Raw genomic sequence first — 8,713 nt, forward strand, 5'->3', positions numbered from 1 at the left:
TGAGCCAATCAGTTGTGTTGTGACTAGGTATGGGTGGTCTACAGAAGATAGCCTTATTTGGTAAAAGACCAAGTCCATATTATGGAAAGAACAGCTCAAATAAGCAAAGAGAAACGACAGTCCATCATTATTTTAAGACATGAAGGTCAGTCAATCCGGAACATTTCAAGAACTTTGAAAGTTTCTTCAAGTGCAGTTGCAAAAATCATCCAGCGCTATGATGAAACTGGCTCTCATGAGGACCGCCACAGGAATGGAAGACCCAGAGTTACCTCTGTGCAGGGGATAAGTTCATTAGAGTTACCAGCCTCAGAAATTGCAACCCAAATAAATGCTTCACAGAGTTCAAGTAACAGACACATCTCAACATCAACTGTTCAGAGGAGACTGTGTGAATCAGGCCTTCATGGTCGAATTGCTGCAAAGAAACCACTACTAAAGGACACTAATAATAAGAAGAGACTTGCTTGGGCCAAGAAACATGAGCAATGGACATTAAACCAGTGGAAATCTGTCCTTTGGTCTGATGAGTCCAAATTTGAGATTCTTTGGTTCCAACCGCCGTGTCTTTGTGAGACGTAGAGTAGGTGAACGGATGATCTCTGCATGTGTGGTTCCCACCTTGAAGCATGGAGGACGAGGTGTGATGGTGTGGGGATGCTTTGCTGGTGACACTGTCTGTGATTTATTTAGAATTCAAGGCACACTTAACCAGCATGGCTACCACAGCATTCTGCAGCGATACGCCATCCCATCTGGTTTGCGCTTAGTGGGACTATCATTTGTTTTTCAACAGGACAATGACCCAAAACACATATCCAGGCTGTGTAAGGGCTATTTGACCAAGAAGAAGAGTGATGGAGTGTTGCATCACCCGACCTCAACCCAATTGAGATGGTTTGGGATGAATCGGATGGCAGAGTGAAGGAAAAGCAGCCAACAAGTGCTCAGCATATGTGGGAACTCCTTCAAGACTGTTGGAAAAGTATTCCAGGTGACTACCTCATGAAGCTGGTTGAGAGAATGCCAAGAGTGTGCAAAGCTGTCAAGGCAAAAGGTTGATACTTTGAAGAACCTAAAATATAAAATGTATTTTGATTTGTTTAACACTTATTTGGTTACTAAATGATTCCATATGTGTTATTTCATAGTTTTGATGTCTTCACTATTATTCTACAATGTAGAAAATAGTAAAAATAAAGAAAAACCCTTGAATGAGTAGGTGTGTCCAAACTTTTGACTAGTACTGTATATAAGATAAAACTAAATCAAACAACTTTTCTGTTAAAAATTAAAAGATCTGATCGCTACACAGGCTCAAGCAAAACCTGGGAGGGCTTGTCTTCCAGCGCCAGTACCCCTTGCAATTCTTCAGATGTCAAATCCTTAAGTCCCCAAAACCTTTCTGCCGCAGCCACAATAATGTCCAGTTTCTTAGACCTCTTTGAGATTTGTGCTGTACAATTTATAAATGTGGCAATGAACGCAACAAAATACACCTTTTTAACACACAGGGTATCTTTTGTCTGGCAGCAAACATTTACTACAGGCTGTGGTGTATCCACTACCATACAGTATCTTTACTAGCATCACGTGTTTTCTCAATTATTTTAATCGCCTTCGCATAGAGATTCGATTGACCGCTCTAACTTTTGCCACCTCAATCTCCTTCACCCTTACAGGGCACTCCAGGAACTCAGGATCATGATCCCCACCACAATTGCAATACTGTCGTCCTTCTACACACCGTTCTTCAGTATACTCTGTTCTTCTGCACACACTTGAAACATGGCCAAATCCTTTACAATTCTTACACTGCAGTGGTTTGGGGACGAAAGCTCTTGCAGCGTAGCTTACATAACCAAGCTTCAGATGCGTACAGTTGAAGTCGGAAGTTTACATACACTTAGGTTGGAGTCATTACAACTCCACAAATTTCTTGTTAACAAACTATAACTGTGGTCCTCTGTAGCTCAGCTGGTAGAGCACGGCGCTTGTAACGCCAAGGTAGTGGGTTCGATCCCCGGGACCACCCATACACAAAAATGTATGCACGCATGACTGTAAGTCGCTTTGGATAAAAGCGTCTGCTAAATGGCATATTATTATTATTTATTATTATTATAGTTTTGGCAAGTCGGTTAGGACATCTACTTTGTGCATGACACAAGTAATTTTTCCAACAATTGTTTACAGACAGATTATTTCACTTATAATTCACTGTATCACAATTCCAGTGGGTCAGACGTTTACATACACTAAGTTGACTGTGCCTTTTAAACAGCTTAGAAAATTCCAGAAAATGATGTCATGGCTTTAGAAGCTTCTGATAGGCTAATTGACATAATTTGAGTCAATTGGAGGTGTACTTGTGGATGTATTTCAAGGCTTACCTTCAAACTCAGTGCCTCTTTGCTTGACATCATGGGAAAATCAAAAGAAATCAGCCAAGACCTCAGAAAATAAGTTGTAGACCTCCACAAGTCCTGTTCATCCTTGGGAGCAATTTCCAAACGTCTGAAGGTACCACGTTCATCTGTACAAACAATAGTACGCAAGTATAAACACCATGGGACCACGCAGCCATCATACTGCTCACGAAGGAGACGCATGCTGTCTCCTAGAGATGAACGTACTTTGGTGCGAAAAGTGCAAATCAATCCCAGAACAACAGCAAAGGACCTTGTGAAGATGCTGGAGGAAACATGTACAAAAGTATCTATATCCACAGTAAAACAAGTCCTATATCGACATAACCTGAAAGGCCGCTCAGCAAGGAGGAAGCCACTGCTCCAATACCGCCATAAAAAAGCCAGACTTCGGTTTGCAACTGCACATGGGGACAAAGATTGTATTTTTTGGAGAAATGTCCTCTGGTCTGATTTAATAAAAATAGAACTGTTTGGCCATAATGACCATGTTTGGAGGAAAAAGGGGGTACTTGCAAGCCGAAGAACACCATCCCAACCGTGAAGCACGGGGGTGGCAGCGTCATGCTGTGGGGGTGCTTTGCTGCAGGAGGGACTGGTGCACTTCACAAAATAGATGGCATCATGAGGAAGGAAAATTATGTGGATATATTGAAGCAACATCTCAAGACATCAGTCAGGAAGTTAAAGCTTGGTCACAAATGGGTCTTCCAAATGGACAATGAACCCAAGCATACTTCCAAAGTTGTGGCAAAATGGCTTAAGGACAACAAAGTCAAGGTATTGGAGTGGCCATCACAAAGCCCTGACCTCAATCCTATAGAAAATGTGTGGGCAGAACTGAAAAAGCATGTGCGAGCAAGGAGGCCTACAAACCTGACTCAGTTACACCAGCTCTGTCAGGAGGAATGGGCCAAAATTCACCCAACAAGTTTGTGGAAGCCTACCCGAAATGTTTGACCCAAGTGAAACAATGTAAAGGCAATGCTACCAAATACTAATTGAGTGTATGTAAACTTCTGACCTACTGGGAATGTGACAAAATAAATAAAAGCTGAAATAAATCATTCTCTCTACTATTATTCTGACATTTCACATTCTTAAAATGAAGTGGTGATCCTAACTGACCTAAGACAGGGAATTTTTTACTAGAATTAAATGTCAGGAATTGTGAAAAACTGAGTTGAAATGTATTTGGCGAAGGTGTATGTAAACTTCCGACTTCAACTGTAGGTATTTACTCTTTTTTTTTTTTTAAACAGGACAGACTTTCTTATTTTCCCCCATCCACCCAGCAGGTCAGACGCCGGGCACCAACCACACCAGGAATTCTCTTCAGGTATTCAACCTGAACATCCGTCGTCACCCCTGAGATGACTCCTTTGACGGGTGCTCTACTTCGAAGTTCAAAAAACAAAACTTCTGTTGTCTGGATTCTTTTGAGGCCCACTGCAATCTTCCTCTGCTCTTCAGAAATAAAATTAATCCAAATAAGACCATTCCTGGTCACTCTGACAGACTTTTCCAAGCGCATACTTCACCATTTCCGACACCTCAAACGGGTTTCCCACATATGTATCCTTACTTAACAAACACATCCCAATAAGAAGCTATTCATTATCATTCACACACGTATCCTCCACTCCAATTTTAGACAATTTCCTTTTTGTTCCAGTTTTCGATACTACTGTTGTCCATTCAGAACATTTGTCTTCACCAAATTTGCTCGACGCGCTGCTTGATTCGAACTCATAAGCCATCTTCACACTTACAATCACCTTGCTGAATGCAACCAACCCTCGCTAGCAGCTGCCAGCTCACTTCCTCAACGTCAGATTTGCACTGTTTCTGCACATGTTCACGATGGTTGGAATCAGAGGGCGTGCTCTGTTGTAGCCGGCCGCGACTGGGAGACCCATGGGGTGGCGCACAATTGGCCCAGCGTCGTCCAGGGTAGGGGAGGGAATGGCCGGCAGGGATGTAGCTCAGTTGATAGAGCATGGCGTTTGCAACGCCAGGGTTGTGGGTTCGATTTCCACAGGGGGCCAGTATTAAAAAAATTATGTATGTACTCACTAACTGTAAGTCGCTCTGGATAAGAGCGTCTGCTAAATGACTAAAATGTAAATGTAAAATGTGTTCGAGCGTATCACTTTTGTCAAGTAGGTGACCAAAAAAGTGTGCTGCATTACCATTATGGTTAAAAAAATTGTCCGACTTGCGACTCATGTGATCAAAGGTCATGCAGTTTTTGATTAAGTCGCCTTCAAGTCGCTGCAGTTGCTTCTCACCAACTGCACCATGCAGCCATCACCTCCCTTACAAAAAAATATTGCAGTATTGATACTGCAGTAAAAGTGCAGTAACTGCAGTCGACTGTGGTATTTTGGACGCAGTAATTGCAGAATAACTCTAACTGCAGTTACACTGCAAAATTACTGCAGAAAAAAAAACTTTTATTTTGGATGCAGTATTTGCAGCATACTGCAGTTATACTGCACTCTAACTGCAGTTATATATTTTTTGTAAAGGCTGCGTTGTGGAAGGCACTATTTGTCAACCAATCATTAGGGTGTTTTTGTTTGACCCATGCTAATCTCATCACCAGGCTAGAATTGCTGGCGCATATACTGCGTTCACGTGCTATCGAAGTTATCGAAAGCTCCTAGTTCCGAAAATGCTTCCTATTCAAGACTCCCATTCAAATTCCATTCTGAGGCATGACTGAAACTGGAATCAACTTTGCCTTGATTCTAAAGCTACAGAGCAGGGCCGGCATTATGGGCGGGGCTTATGGGGCCTGGCCCGCCCTACCGTACCTCCTTGTACGTCCAAATAAAATATTGAAATATTGATCATTTATTTGACCGAGACACGGCCGACAGAAAGACGCATCAATCTCAGATAAAGCATCCGAGCGAGCGAAAAAGGGCCCCTCTGTTTCCGTATGTGTAGACCATGTATCTGATTCTGTCTGGACCAAAAGAGTATGGCATGTCATAATATGTCTGGCCAGACAGCATCAGATACATGGACTACATTTAGTAAGACAGAGGGGCGCTGTTTCGCTCACTCATAGGCCTATGCTGTCTCCGGTGAGAGAGTTTCAGCAGAGATGAAGAGGTGAAGGGATCAGTGGCGTGTATTTACGGATGTCAAGTGAAGCCTCCCCAAAAATTAACAAAGAAAAAAAGACAAAAGAGTATGACATTGTACACACGTATGATTTCAGTTTGTGAGTCAGTGATATAGGAGTTGGAGCCATGTTTATTTCGACATTGTAAAGAAAAACGTTTATAAACAATGGCAACACGTCATGTTGATCTTATTGAGCTTTGCTGTTGGAAAACCACATTAGTGTCCGACTTTCGGCTGTTGCAGATGCACCTCTCCGACTTCACTCACCGATTTTCGTCTACAGTCGGCTTCATTGGGTTTACCACGAAACACACCCAGAGAGGCGGTGCGTGTTTGAGTGGTACAGCGAAGCAACCAACTGTAGATGAAAGTCGGGGGAGGTGCATCTGTCACAGCCGAAAGTCGGACACTAATGTGGTTTTCCAACAGCAATGCTCAATAAGATCAATATGGCAGTGTTGCCATTGTTTATAAAAGTTTTTCTTTATAATGTCGAAATAAACATGGCTCCATCACCCATGTCACACACTCACAAACTGAAATCATGTGTACACTCAATTAGTGAGAGCGAGCATCAAATATCACTTTCATCATGGCAAAGTTGGTTCCAGTTTTAGTCATGCCTTTAGTCACATTCGTGTGTAAAAAAAAAAAAAAACTCCCTAATGATTGGTTGGCAATAATGCGGGCGATGGCTGCAGGATGAAGTTGGTAAAGATCAAGTGCAGTCAAAACTTCATGACCTTTGATCACATGATCGTTGTAAAGTTCATGCAGTCGACATGTGGGTGCAAGTCGAATTTTTTTTTTACCCCATAATGCAACAAACTTTGAAAGGCGGTAACCAACGATGATCACTGACCTGACTAAAGTGATCCGCTCACAAAACTGAGTCTTATTTCAATGTGGTCCTCGCTATTCGGCATCCTTGGGACGTCCCAACTCTGACGTTACCCCATTGAAGTAAACATTTAAAAAGGTTAAGGTATGAGTAGGGGTTAAGATTTAGGGTTTAGGTTAGGGACGTCCCAAGGACACCAAATAGCAATAACCATTTCACTGTTAGTCTTACAAAAAAAATCTGTTAGAAAACTGACGATAGTTTATATTTGATTAAAGGTACTGATGAGCTCCCGAGTGGCGCAGCGGTCTAAGGCACTGCATCTCAGTGCTTGAGGCGTCACTACAGATCCCCTGGGTCGATTCCAGGCTCTATCACAACCGGCCGTGATTGGGAGTCCCATAGGGCGGCGCACAATTGGCCCAGCGTCGTCCGGGGTTGCCCGGTGTAGGCCAAGACTTTGTTCTTAACTTACTTGCCTAGTTAAATAAAGAAAAATAAATGATGAGTGTACTGTTGCTTCATGAGTTGTATGCGTGTGCTTACTGTGACTGTCCCACATATTGGCTAGGTAGCTGCAGTAGCAAGCACCCATAGAGAATGACAGAGGCCTCTAGTGGCCAAACGCCCGTATTAGCATGGGCATTGGCATTGAGAGTTTCCACCATTTTAAATATAGTCAACTGGGTGGGACTTCGAACTTCATTGGCTGATCAAGGAAAAGTAAAGTCCAGAATAATAAAGTTCCGAATAATAAAGCTTAGAGACAGCATTTTTAATAGGACCTTTATTACTTCAGTTACATACCAAGCGGCAACAATTTTCAGGTTCAAATATTTTGGTCTCACACTATATCCACTTCCATTGTGGTAAGGGTCAATTAGGCTAAACTTTAGTGCACCATACAATCACTATACTAATAATAACCCACATACAATGTGTAGACATGGTAGGCTATATAAAGAATAATGTTGAACCTAGTTATTTTATATTTTATATAGAGAGTAATACTTTTCTCCATACAAATGCAGTAAAGGCCAATCACAGAAAAATGTGTAAAAGTCAACTGTGTAAATGAGGATGTTAAATGTAGCATTTGTTGCAAGTGTTTTAGTTAATGTGGTGGCACTATTAAAGTGATGCATGGATACATTATATTACATACAGTGGAAAGCTGCATAAAATACACAGAGGAGAATAACATAAAATGTCTGGAGACAAGCTATTAGTTATATAGATTCAAAGCGCACAGTGGTTTAGCCAAAATGTGGATGTTGACACATTCTCTAGGCGAAATTGTGAACGTTTAGCAAATACAGACATGAGGAGTCAAAGCCTGGATTTGAACTGATTCTCAATTCTTAGGCATTCAAATTGGGAATAATGTTTTTGGGGGGGAATTGACTGCCCGAGTAGTAAAAGCACAACATACAAAGTGTACATATTCATGCATATTTTCACATATATGACAGGAGCTTGACATAACATTCAGTTAACCAAACATTAATTTAGGGAAATCTGTGTAGCCTAGGTTCATTCTAGTTTAATGAAAATATATTGGTATCGATCATGATCAACAACATAGAGAGATACATGTTATTTATGACAAAAACATATATAGCTCTTATTACCTGTGAAACATTATAAAACTTATACAGAATAATCATTATTTTATCAAATATAATTTACTGTAAAGAGACCATTACAGCATGCAGATTACAGTATATATTGCTTTGAACAAAATATATTAACTAACATTTCATAGAATGTCCTTATTAAACTCTATTTGATGTGAACAGTTATTTTCTTATTGCATGAATGAGATGGGGGCAGTGGGAAGGTAGGCCCCAAATGGCAGATAATCCAAGAAAGAAGATGAGTAGGCAGCCAGTAAATTGCAATAAAAGTTTATTGCAACGTACTGGCCGCCTAGTCATCTTCTCCCGATTGCATGAATGAAATGATTTTATAACAGTCAATAGAAAACCGTTCAGTAGATGCACATGCTTTTCACATAATCTGATGTTACTTATATATTTTTATTTGTACTATATCTACACTTGCACCTCCCATTATATCTTCCATGTAGCATAAATTAATGGTAAATAGAGTAAGTAGTGATGTTGCATAGTGATTTGACACAAATTCATCATGGTGATATGTTTGTCATTACACATTAATTGATTCAATCAGAGACATCAGAAGATATCATGCATTTCCTGTTTGTTAGTACTCACTCTTCAAAAGTGGTTAGCTAACCTAACAGGCATTTAGTCACATGGCTTTTGTTTTTCTCCATGGGCCC

This window comes from Coregonus clupeaformis, chromosome 18 (assembly GCF_020615455.1).
Source record: "Coregonus clupeaformis isolate EN_2021a chromosome 18, ASM2061545v1, whole genome shotgun sequence".
NCBI classification, from domain to species: Eukaryota; Metazoa; Chordata; class Actinopteri; order Salmoniformes; family Salmonidae; genus Coregonus; species Coregonus clupeaformis.